The following is a 13,614-nucleotide window of genomic DNA, read 5'->3' as shown; positions in this document are numbered from 1 at the left end:
GCCCCCACCCACATGGCCATGCCCCATCAACACCCCAAAAAATCAAAAAACACATAAAAATCACCACAATCCCATGCCATCCATGCCCTCAATGATGTTTACATTCAAGACACCCCACAGAAAGACTTGGTCCATGCACCACTGAGTAACCCTGGGCATAATGGACGAAAGCAAGGCAAAATGGGTGCAGGCCTGAGCACACTGCCTGCCTCCAAAATGGCCCCTAGACCCCCACCACATGGCCAGGCCCTGCCTGCACCAGCCCTCAAAATGGCCCCCACCCACATGGCCATGCCCCATCAACACCCCAAAAAATCGAAAAACACATAAAAATCACCGCAATCCCATGCCATCCATGCCCTCAATGATGTTTACATTCAAGACACCCCACAGAAAGACTTGGTCCATGCACCACTGAGTAACCCTGGGCATAATGGATGAAAGCAAGGCAAAATGGGTGCAGGCCTGAGCACACTGACTACCTTCAAAATAGCCCCTTGACCCCCACCACATGGCCAGGCCCTGCCTGTACCAGCCCTCAAAATGGCCCCCACCCACATGGCCATGCCCCATCAACACCCCAAAAAATCGAAAAACACATAACAATCACCACAATACAATGCCATCCATGCCCTCAATGATGTTTACATTCAAGACACCCCACAGAAAGACTTGGTCCATGCACCACTGAGTAACCCTGGGCATAATGGATGAAAGCAAGGCAAAATGGGTGCAGGCCTGAGCACACTGCCTGCCTTCAAAATGGCCCCTTGACCCCCACCACATGGCCAGGCCCTGCCTGTACCAGCCCCCAAAATGGCTCCCACCCACATGGCCATGCCCCATCAACACCCCAAAAAATCGAAAAACACATAAAAATCACCACAATCCAATGCCATCCATGCCCTCAATGATGTTTACATTCAAGACACCCCACAGAAAGACTTGGTCCATGCACCACTCACTACCCCTGGGCCTACTGGCTAGTGAGGCTTTACAGGCACCCAAAATAAAAAAAAAACAACATATAACAGTGAGCTAAAATTCCATGACATAAATGAGAATTAAGTTTAAAAAAAATCACAGAAACAGTTGTATCATGCACCCATGACTAACCCTGGGCCTACTGGATACTGTGGATACCCACCACAATATATATTTTGTTAAAGTTGTGAAAAAAGTTTTAGAACTGGAGTTGCCTCAACTGCAATGCCCCAAACAAACAACACCAACTTTCTTGTAAAATCTCAAGTCCAAAAGTGATCCAAACTCCAAAGTCCAAAAAGTCCTCAAATACAAATATCCTGCACCAGCCACAAAAAGTAATCCTTCCAGCTCCACAGCCAAATGAAAAGTGACCAGGACATGGACAAAGCACTGGGAGGAGCCTGCTGGACAGGAACAGGAAGTTGGAGACTCTGGGGCACTTCCTTCCTCCCACCCCACCCCAAAAAATTGACTCCTGCACCAAAAAGTGCAGCCAAATGTCAATCTGAGGAGTTATTCTGATCAAAATCATAATTTCCACAAGGTTTATGCCTCCTGCGGTGGATTTCTTGTGCAGAATTGCAATTTTTGCAATTTCGGGAACGCGAGCTGTTCAAACCTCCCGCCGGAAGTCAGCTGCGCGCCGTCGCGGGCCTTTATGACGTACTCGCGTTGTCAAACTCTCGCCGTGCAAGATGGCAAGCCGCGATAATGTAATTGCATTCGAAAAACTCTCGCAGCAAGATCGAAAATGGCGCAGCACACGCAAAACCGAGAGAAAAACAACTCGGCAGGCTCAGAGTCAACGCAGCGCGCGCGATATTGTATTTTTCAAGCACGACCAAGCAAAATAATTCGTAGCTTGCGAATTTGCGGATTATTGGGTAATTTCGCGCGATTCGCGATTGCGAAATCGTCAAAAATCCGCACATTCGCCCGCTAAGCGGATTTTACGCCCACGCTTACTGTTTTTATGTCTGCATCTTCATGGCTTTGCTGATTTTGAAATGCTTAATTGATGTAATCCTGAGAGTGCTTATTGATCCCATTGCATATGTTTTATTGGCATTCATAAGTGCATTAACACCTGATTGTTATTGATGATTACATTTACAGTACAAATGATGTCTCTAATGTGTTTTGCTGCTTTTGAACCTTTGACCAAACCAGTAGACTTACTTGACATGTTTGTATGACCCCTTTAGGGGCTCAAATGTAATATCATCTATGGTATTTTACATCTGCTAATGTACATATATTTGTAGATTACTGCATAATATTTAGCGGTGTTAGTAATAAATACACTTCTTTTTCTAAAGAAAAAGTACAAACCTGACAATCATAGATTGAGTGTTATTATTGTGTGCCAGTGAACGGCTAGCCCACAACACCTCCACTGAGTAGGCCTAGGCCTGTTTTGCTTTGCTACCCCAAGAGAGTTAAATACTACAATGGGGTGCTTGGTTCTTAATAAGGAGAAATGTGGACCTATTACTTGTGCAGGCCAGACAACTAATAACCCAAGTTTCTGCCCTAGAAGATTGGGATTGCAGCCTCCTCTCATTGCTTGACCTTTGGTCAGCCAATGAGAGAAGGCGGCACTCCTTTACTCATCACAGAGTGAGATGGTGTCAGTGAGACTGATGAACCCACCCCACTCTCTGACGAGATGTCACTGATTAACATTCAGCCCTGGGCACTGTGGGGCTTAAAACTGAAGCACCTATGTCCAAGAAAATCAGTGAAAAACCCTCCTCATCATGATGCGGAGGACCACCAAGCACATTTCCGGACTGCAGAGGTCATGCCCACAGGGCTGTGACATCTTCAGGTTGGCAGAGTTCAGCTCAGGTAGCCAAGCCCCCGTGCATTTGGTGCATGTATAGTGCCTGCATGCCTAACCTGAACATAAGGAGTGTCTCTCAGGCTGACCATTCCGCAGTCTAACAGACTCTCTTCATGTCTGCAAAAAGATGGGGTGGCGGGACCCCGCCACTATTAAGGATGGGCCGTTGCTGACATCAGGTGTCATGAACACCAATAATTGGCTGAAAATCTCTTCCAGGATCACCTTATGGTACGCTGACCTCAGTCCCAGCCTGGAGAACAAACTTGCCTGTGAGAAACTGGGTTGATGTTTGAGGGGGGGGTGTGTGAGCCTTTTTCAAGCAACTGCCACAATCCCTGTCAGGGTGAATCACAAACACAAGTCATTCAATTAACATTTGCTTAACCCTCTAGTAGCTTGGCATAACAGCATAACTTAGAGGCAACGTGTAAAGTAGTTCTGCAGCACAACAACAAGAATAAAGTGAAAAAAACAACACAAGGAAAATCCCAACCTAAATTTGAAAAATAGTTATGTTTTCATAAATCATTTGAGACAAAATCAGCAATAATCCAATCACTAGAATTAGTAATATTGAATTTTAAAGGTTTAGATAAAAAGTAGGGCGTGAAGAGCCAACTGAGGGTGTCAGGTCACACAGGACCTGATAAAAGATCACAAGTTTAGGCTGAGCACGATGGAGGAGAGCTGAGCACAGGACCAAGTTTGGCCAGCTGAGGAATGTACCTTATGCCTTTGGTGAACGTTCTTCATGGCGTTTCTTTGTGAGGCTGCTTCGCGAAGTCGGGGATTGGTTTCGATGAGGCTGTGTGGCACTGCTTTCCGGGGCTTTGCGTCACTCTGTGTTGGTTCTGATGAGCTGCGCTGCAAGTCTTTGTGTTGCTCTGCAATGATTATGATGAGGCGGACACCTGTGATTTGAGACTTTGCATTGCTCTGCATTGGTTCAGATGAAGCTGGCAGCTATGCAGTGAGGTTTTGCAGTGCTTTGTGTCACTTCACACTGGATTTGGTGGAACCTTCAATTCGGCCAGGAGGAGCTCTCTCTGTTGCCAGCCAACAGCCCAAGATATAGGGAATTTCCACTTGGGGATCAGGAACTCATTCCAGCAGAGGCCAGCAGGACTCAGACAGATCCAGTTGCAGGTCCAGGCAGTTCCATTGCAGCAGGTGAGATGGCAGCTGTAGGGATGCCTCTGTAGCTCAGCACAGGAGATCAGTCAGCTGACCTTTGGAGTCTCTCAGCCTGAGATGAAAGGGGTAGGTGATTCAGAAAAAGAAAGGCTGGAGGAGATTTGAAAACCAGCAAGGGTTCACTCCCCTGATTCATAAAACCAAACACAAAAGGAACCCTTTGGGTTATAGATTGTAAGCCTAGCTCAAAAAAACACACCTACCTAGAAGGTATCTTTTTAAAGGATGGTCTCCCTCACCCACCTGAGGTTTGATGCTTCATTATTGGAGAACCTCCTCATAGCATGATGCCTAGTCATGATACAGGCTACAACCCCCTTACCGAGAGAGAGGCACTCAGGGATATTTTTGTACTAAATGGAGGCATATACTAAATACCCAGTGAAAAAGCTGCGGTGGTGGAGAATGTGGTGCAATATGGAGCTAGGTGATTAAAACTAACTGGAGGGTTCGCTGCATGCCTTTATTCGGGCAACCCTGGGCTAGAATTAAAAACACTGAGGCACAGAGGGAAATACTAAAGTGGCTAGGGCGGTCAACCTCGAATATGGGGAACCGGGTTCGAGGCTCAGCAATGATGCTGAAAATCCTGTGATTCTGGGCAAATCACTTAATCTCATGTGCCTAACAAAAATGAGTCCTCATGTAATACAACTGGTGCTATTTAAAACTATCTGATACCCTCTACTGGGTCAAGTTTGTGCTATATAAAACTCAGAAAAAAACAAGCCAAAAAGTGCTCAAAATCAAAAAAACAAAACTATATATTCAAATATACAAAATACAAAACCAGTGATCCCTTGGAATGTTCAGAGGTGATGGATTCTCTGGTAGAACACGCAATCGTGAGGTGTCACACCTCAGCTGTCCTTAGTATTGGGCTCAAGGGGTAGAGGGGTCTCTGTTTGTATGTCGGTGTATCGGCATGCTGCTCACCACGCCAAGGAGAGGAAATCTTTGTAGCTCAGAACAGGAGACAAGTTTGCTGACCTTTCAAGTCATTCAGCCTGGGATGAAAGGAGCAGGACTAGTCTTCCTTCTTAGACAGCAGTGAAGGCCTCAGACAGCAGGGTAGTCCTCTGGCAGCAGGACAGTCCTTCTTCTGCATTATTCACAGATCAAGGAGTGTACTGATGAGTTGGTCTGGGGGTCCAATATTTATACCTAGTGCTAGCTTTGAAGCAAGAGAAACCTTCAGACATCCCCTCCAAAACTGGTCTGGAATTTCCTCCCTCTCTGACCTGGCTCCACTGGGCTTCAAGTCACAAAAGACTATTGTGAAGTGCTTTGAGCATGTGCTGAAGCAGTATGAAGTGCAAGTGGGACAGGTGACAGCTCTGCCTCTCCCACCAGGATAGCCCATCCTGCCAACACTCAGTACTTTTGTTGTGTGGCTATTTGAGAGGAAAACACAAAGGCCAACTACAGCTGATGTGATCAAGGAACAGATTGCAGGCACCAAGTGGTTAGGACAAGAAAATGCTAACTTTCCAAAAGTGTTATTTTCAGAGTTATGACTTAAAATCTGACTTTACCATTGTAGATAATTTCAAATTACCATTCCTCAGACACCACACAAGCTATTTCTACCAGCTCCCATACAAACATTATCACTTATTAACTGTAATAAAGTAACCCAATGTTATCCTATGAGAGAGGTAGGCTGCACAGTTGTGAAAAACAAATGTGTGCATTTTCACTACCAGGACATGTAAAACGTAAACGTGCATGTGAAACTTTTTGAATACAGTGCACCCTGCCCTATTGGCTGTTTAAAGTTTTCTCTAGTACCTGTTCCTCACACATTATAATTCTTCAGAATTCGAGAAGTGTTTATACTCTGATTGTTTAAGGAAGGTTTGACTGTTTCCAGTACATACTAACCTTATATTATTTGGCAGTCATTAAAATGACAAAATGATTGATAGAGAGCGATTTTGATTTCCTTTTGTCACCAGGTTGGGCATTCTTGCGTCGTTAGGAGGTTCTATAGAAACACAGTTGGCTAAAAATCCATTGTTTTATTGACATAATAGCTGTTATTGATGTGCCCGTGTGGTACTTCCTAAGACGGTTTTCCACGTTTACGAGCAAAAAAGGTGTAGAAAACATCTTGAGCATCTACAGCAAATGTTTTTCATTTTATAGTTTTTTATCACATTAACTATTCATTGCCCCAGCTGGTCCCTAGATCGTTATTATCCCATGAGCACTAATTATGCAGTGGACTCATTGTGTGTAGGGTGATCAATATGGTTCGGGCAGGGACGTCCTTAACTGTGTGATGCATGCTCTAAGTGGGGCTAATGTGGTGTTTTCATTTGCATCAAGTATTAATATACATATATGCAGCACAACCTTGCATTTTTGGGTGTAGTGTACGATTACATATTGTACAATTTGATAAATCATAAAATATGAATTATTTTATTCTTCCTTCACTCAACAGCTTCTCCACTTACTGAAAACACAATAACAAGACAACATTAGCATCTTAGAAGACTTAAGGGTCTATTGTTCTTTACATGTTTGGGCCATTGTCACCCTTGGTGCATAGAGAAATGTATTGTTTGATTGACTGCGAAGAAAACCCGCTTTAATGCCTGTAGTGGTCATTATGTGGGCTGAAACATGTCGACCTAATCTCAGAGTTAAATATTCCCCTTTCTTTTTAACACTATCCATCAGAGGACAGGAATAAAGGGAGCCAAGTCCACCTCGCAGGTATTTTTAACAGTTTTGTCTGTGTCTGTGATTTCAGTCAGAGAGGGATTTCCATATCTCTTCACTTTACGCAAACATATCTCGCACCCACAAGATCTACTCTTCACACCGCTGAGCATTGTGTCCACCACTCACTGTGTTGTCAAATTCATCCTCTGTTCACAGAACATAAGTTACACTCATTTTCAAAATATTAAATGCAGTAAGGGAGACTTTGAAAGCTGCACGGTGTTCACACTGTATTTCCCTAGATTAAGAAAAAATCTAACATGAGCATTTCAGGTCAATGTGTGCCTTCAATTCAAAACCCCCTACTTTCAGATCAATCATTATGAGCTGCAATTTATTTATTTCCAGAGCTCCTTTTAGTTTATAAACTTATAATTTTTTTAATCCACCATTTCTCCCACAATCATTTCCAACTTTTTAACCTTTGCTAGTTAAAGGGGCGCTGTCATGACTTTCGGCACTGTTTACCTAGGTTGTCGGACCCTGTACCTCTTTCCAGTTTACTCTATTTATTTTCCATCTTTCGAGCCTGGAACACTGCAGTTACAGAACAGTAAGTTCCAGAATTACCATATCTGTATGTGTTTATTATACTTTAAGGAATCACAGCCTCTCGGCAAACATAATGCTTCACTCGAGTGTTGAAGGGTTGAGAAGGAAAATTCATGGCCACGGGTGCGTGAAGGATGACAAAGCTGAAATAGAATGAATGCAGGTTTCTCAGGGGAAAAAAATGTATTGGTAAAAAAAGCTAAATTTTAAAAAAATGATTTTCTGTCAGCCGTACCCTTCTTAATGTGTAAAAGGATTTGGAAAAGGCAAGGTGTGAAGCCATTGAAGTGAAGTACGTCAGTCAACGCAGTATCTGGAAATTGTTTATGTTAGAAAAGAACTGCCTGGTTCCAAAACGAAGTTTACAGGCAGCCATCTTTAATGAGAGTCGAGAGAGAGAGAGAGATTTAGGAGCGGAGAGGCTTAATGCTGCATGTTTTTGCTCTCATATTCTACATTAAAGTGATTAACTAAATCGAATCCAACTAAAATGTATCCATACTAAAGCATAACTCATATTTTTGCTTTTTTACTTGTACCGAGAAGTTGTACCGAGATGTCAAGAAGAGCACTCGATGAGTAATCTCACCCTCCTGGCAGGAGATTAAGGCCCAGATATATTATGATTTTACTTTGTGGTTACCTCACTTTTGTGGCGCAGCATGACGCAATATCATTTTTGGTATTTATTTTTGCTTGGTTTATTAAATACAGACTAACGCAAGGCGGCGCATCCCGCTGTCTTGCATGGTTTTACATCGGCTAGGCTTTACATGGGTGGAGGATCGGCGTTCCCATGCATCCACCCATGTCTTTTGATGCAAACTGAGATTTACAAACACTTAAAAACCTGGGTTAGTGCCAAGGGTGCCTGCATTGGCCACTAGGCAGCACACAGTGCTCCAGCAAACTAGGGAGAGCAGAAATGCTCCATATCTTTGTGACTATGGAGCATTTCTGCTCTCTCCCTTTCACACAATGCAGAGCAGCAAGCTCCATCGCTGGTCCACGTTGCATGAAATATTAATAAATGTGCCCCAAAATTGTTACTGGAGAATTTTCCTTGGTAAAATGGGAGTTTGAGGAAATCAATGTTTTTTGGTACTGGTATAATCACAGGTGTCTCTATCATACATTGTTGAACTTCATTTCAGGGGAATGCAGGTCTCCTCACTATGGGCTTTATTACAATGTCGGTCAGAAAGCCTCAGACCGCTGGTTGGAAATTTTCCAACCACCGTTAGAAGCTTCCGACCGAAATAGTGGGTTTACAGTAAGACAGCTGGAATACAATGTTGGCGGTCAGAGTGTTAACCAGCCGGTCATTCCGAAGCGGTTCCGATTGGTTCACGGAACCTGCCAGCCAGTCGGAGCCACACCGTAATCCCCTATGGACAGCGTTTCCACCGTCAGGATTAGGATGTCGGTTTCAGGCAGCCTTTCCAAGCAGGACTTTCCGACATGGAAAGGCTGCTGGAAAGAGACTTTGGGGGCCCCTGTCATGGCCCCCTTGCCTCCACTGCCTACAATTGTGGGACAAGGGGGTCCCTAGGGCACCCCCCTGTAAATCCCTGCACCGTGTGGCTGGTACCATGCGGTGCCAGCAACAGGGAGCAGGTATTAACAAAGACTCCCTTTTCTCTATGGGAGCTTGTGTTACGGCCAGTTCGCAGCCGTAACACATGCACCCATAGGGAAATTTGGGAATGCAACCACATCATGTGTGGTCACATCATAATTAGACGGCCTGGACCACTGACCGGCGGTCAATCGATCCCATTTCCACCATGGTTTAGGTCAGAGGAAACTCCAACCAACATCGAAATAAGCCCCTAAATGAGGTACAACAGATTAATAAAGTACCAGCATTTCGAAGCAACATTAATAAGACAGTTGGATTGCAGGCAGCTGACGAACACCAACAATACCAGGAGCCTTTCCAGTTTCCAAAGAACCATGAAAGACAGAAACTGCAAAAGGAATACAAAGCAGAAAGGAACCATAGCCTCAAACAATAATACAAGTGTGGATGACTACAAACTAGGACAAAGGAAACGAGTAGGGAGACCAAAACAAACATGCAGGTTAAAGAGGAGGCTAGGTGCAAACTGTAAGAAGAGTGGAACACCAATGGAACTTGGCACCACATTACCAAGTAAGGAACACATGGCGTAATGGCCTTTGGTGCTGCAGGTAACTAAAATACCCTGAAAGTGCATGGTTGATTGTCACCAAGTGAAGCTTAGTAATCTTGATTCTGCTATGTGTGGTTATTTTCCTTTCACTGTCTTCTTTACCCTCTAGTCTCTCCCTACAAAAGTATATCTATAACTGTTTGAGCCGTTGTGTCACATGACCCAAATGTGCGCAGTTTTTGTACCAGAACCTCTCACCCAATTCCTCACATATTGGGTCAACGTAGGTGTGCCACAAACAATCTGCAATTGCAAAAACAACAAGTGATGGACTGAATGTGGATCAATGTCACACACTCCCCCAGTCAAAAGATCTGGGCCCAAATCCATCGTTTTTTTGCACTCCACACCACCCTGGGTTAGACAATGGCGATATGCAAATCAGCTCTGACCCTGTTGCCCCATGGGAACAGTCCAGTCCGAACTACAAAAGCCATGTCCTTCCCAGAATGGAATCAAGCATCCGAGGACCGGACCGGTTTCGAGGTAACACCTCTCTTCAGCCCGGCTAGCTTGACTCCAAGTGGTGTGGAGTGCCTGAGACCCACGTCTGGGCATCCCCAGCGCACTTAGGGCGGCAATTGCAAAAACAACAAGTGATGGACTGAATGTGGATCAATGTCACACACTCCCCCAGTCAAAAGATCTGGGCCCAAATCCATCGTTTTTTTGCACTCCACACCACCCTGGGTTAGACAATGGCGATATGCAAATCAGCTCTGACCCTGTTGCCCCATGGGAACAGTCCAGTCCGAACTACAAAAGCCATGTCCTTCCCAGAACGGAATCAAGCATCCGAGGACCGGACCGGTTTCGAGGTAACACCTCTCTTCAGCCCGGCTAGCTTGACTCCAAGTGGTGTGGAGTGCCTGGGACCCACGTCTGGGCATCCCCAGCGCACTTAGGGCGGCAATTGCAAAAACAACAAGTGATGGACTGAATGTGGATCAATGTCACACACTCCCCCAGTCAAAAGATCTGCGCCCAAATCCATCGTTTTTTTGCACTCCACACCACCCTGGGTTAGACAATGGCGATATGCAAATCAGCTCTGACCCTGTTGCCCCATGGGAACAGTCCAGTCCGAACTACAAAAGCCATGTCCTTCCCAGAACGGAATCAAGCATCCGAGGACCGGACCGGTTTCGAGGTAACACCTCTCTTCAGCCCGGCTAGCTTGACTCCAAGTGGTGTGGAGTGCCTGGGACCCACGTCTGGGCATCCCCAGCGCACTTAGGGCGGCAATTGCAAAAACAACAAGTGATGGACTGAATGTGGATCAATGTCACACACTCCCCCAGTCAAAAGATCTGGGCCCAAATCCATCGTTTTTTTGCACTCCACACCACCCTGGGTTAGACAATGGCGATATGCAAATCAGCTCTGACCCTGTTGCCCCATGGGAACAGTCCAGTCCGAACTACAAAAGCCATGTCCTTCCCAGAACGGAATCAAGCATCCGAGGACCGGACCGGTTTCGAGGTAACACCTCTCTTCAGCCCGGCTAGCTTGACTCCAAGTGGTGTGGAGTGCCTGGGACCCACGTCTGGGCATCCCCAGCGCACTTAGGGCGGCAATTGCAAAAACAACAAGTGATGGACTGAATGTGGATCAATGTCACACACTCCCCCAGTCAAAAGATCTGGGACCACTGGAATAAAGCTAGCCGGGCTGATGAGAGGTGTTACCTCGAAACCGGGCCGGTCCTCGGATGCTTGTTTCCGTTCTGGGAAGGACATGGCTTTTGTAGTTCGGACTGGACTGTTCCCATGGGGCACAGGGTCAGCGCTGATTTGCATATCGCCATTGTCTAACCCAGGGTGGTGTGGAGTGGAAAAACGATGGATTTGGGCCCAGATCTTTGGACTGGGGTGAATGTGTGACATTGATCCACATTCTGTCCATCATTGTTGTGTTTGCAGGTACCGCTCTAAGTGTACTGGGGATGCTCAGACGTGAGTCCCAGGTACTCCACACCACTGGAATCAAGCTAGCCGGGCTGATGAGAGGTGTTACCTCGAAACCGGGCCGGTCCTCGGATGCTTGTTTCCGTTCTGGGAAGGACATGGCTTTTGTAGTTCGGACTGGACTGTTCCCATGGGGCACAGGGTCAGCGCTGATTTGCATATCGCCATTGTCTAACCCAGGGTGGTGTGGAGTGGAAAAACGATGGATTTGGGCCCAGATCTTTGGACTGGGGTGAATGTGTGACATTGATCCACATTCTGTCCATCATTGTTGTGTTTGCAAGTACCGCTCTAAGTGTACTGGGGATGCTCAGACGTGAGTCCCAGGTACTCCACACCACTGGAATCAAGCTAGCCGGGCTGATGAGAGGTGTTACCTCGAAACCGGGCCGGTCCTCGGATGCTTGTTTCCGTTCTGGGAAGGACATGGCTTTTGTAGTTCGGACTGGACTGTTCCCATGGGGCACAGGGTCAGCGCTGATTTGCATATCGCCATTGTCTAACCCAGGGTGGTGTGGAGTGGAAAAACGATGGATTTGGGCCCAGATCTTTGGACTGGGGTGAACGTGTGACATTGATCCACATTCTGTCCATCATTGTTGTGTTTGCAGGTACCGCTCTAAGTGTACTGGGGATGCTCAGACGTGAGTCCCAGGTACTCCACACCACTGGAATCAAGCTAGCCGGGCTGATGAGAGGTGTTACCTCGAAACCGGGCCGGTCCTCGGATGCTTGTTTCCGTTCTGGGAAGGACATGGCTTTTGTAGTTCGGACTGGACTGTTCCCATGGGGCACAGGGTCAGCGCTGATTTGCATATCGCCATTGTCTAACCCAGGGTGGTGTGGAGTGGAAAAACTATGGATTTGGGCCCAGATCTTTGGACTGGGGTGAATGTGTGACATTGATCCACATTCTGTCCATCATTGTTGTGTTTGCAGGTACCGCTCTAAGTGTACTGGGGATGCTCAGACGTGAGTCCCAGGTACTCCACACCACTGGAATCAAGCTAGCCGGGCTGATGAGAGGTGTTACCTCGAAACCGGGCCGGTCCTCGGATGCTTGTTTCCGTTCTGGGAAGGACATGGCTTTTGTAGTTCGGACTGGACTGTTCCCATGGGGCACAGGGTCAGCGCTGATTTGCATATCGCCATTGTCTAACCCAGGGTGGTGTGGAGTGGAAAAACGATGGATTTGGGCCCAGATCTTTGGACTGGGGTGAATGTGTGACATTGATCCACATTCTGTCCATCATTGTTGTGTTTGCAGGTACCGCTCTAAGTGTACTGGGGATGCTCAGACGTGAGTCCCAGGTACTCCACACCACTGGAATCAAGCTAGCCGGGCTGATGAGAGGTGTTACCTCGAAACCGGGCCGGTCCTCGGATGCTTGTTTCCGTTCTGGGAAGGACATGGCTTTTGTAGTTCGGACTGGACTGTTCCCATGGGGCACAGGGTCAGCGCTGATTTGCATATCGTCATTGTCTAACCCAGGGTGGTGTGGAGTGGAAAAACGATGGATTTGGGCCCAGATCTTTGGACTGGGGTGAATGTGTGACATTGATCCACATTCTGTCCATCATTGTTGTGTTTGCAGGTACCGCTCTAAGTGTACTGGGGATGCTCAGACGTGAGTCCCAGGTACTCCACACCACTGGAATCAAGCTAGCCGGGCTGATGAGAGGTGTTACCTCGAAACCGGGCCGGTCCTCTGATGCTTGTTTCCGTTCTGGGAAGGACATGGCTTTTGTAGTTCGGACTGGACTGTTCCCATGGAGCACAGGGTCAGCGCTGATTTGCATATCGCCATTGTCTAACCCAGGGTGGTGTGGAGTGGAAAAACGATGGATTTGGGCCCAGATCTTTGGACTGGGGTGAATGTGTGACATTGATCCACATTCTGTCCATCATTGTTGTGTTTGCAGGTACCGCTCTAGGTGTACTGGGGATGCTCAGACGTGAGTCCCAGGTACTCCACACCACTGGAATCAAGCTAGCCGGGCTGATGAGAGGTGTTACCTCGAAACCGGGCCGGTCCTCGGATGCTTGTTTCCGTTCTGGGAAGGACATGGCTTTTGTAGTTCGGACTGGACTGTTCCCATGGGGCACAGGGTCAGCGCTGATTTGCATATCGCCATT

Source organism: Lissotriton helveticus, chromosome 4_1 (assembly GCF_964261635.1).
Source record: "Lissotriton helveticus chromosome 4_1, aLisHel1.1, whole genome shotgun sequence".
Lineage (NCBI taxonomy): Eukaryota > Metazoa > Chordata > Amphibia > Caudata > Salamandridae > Lissotriton > Lissotriton helveticus.
Note: the sequence above shows the minus strand (reverse complement) of the source record.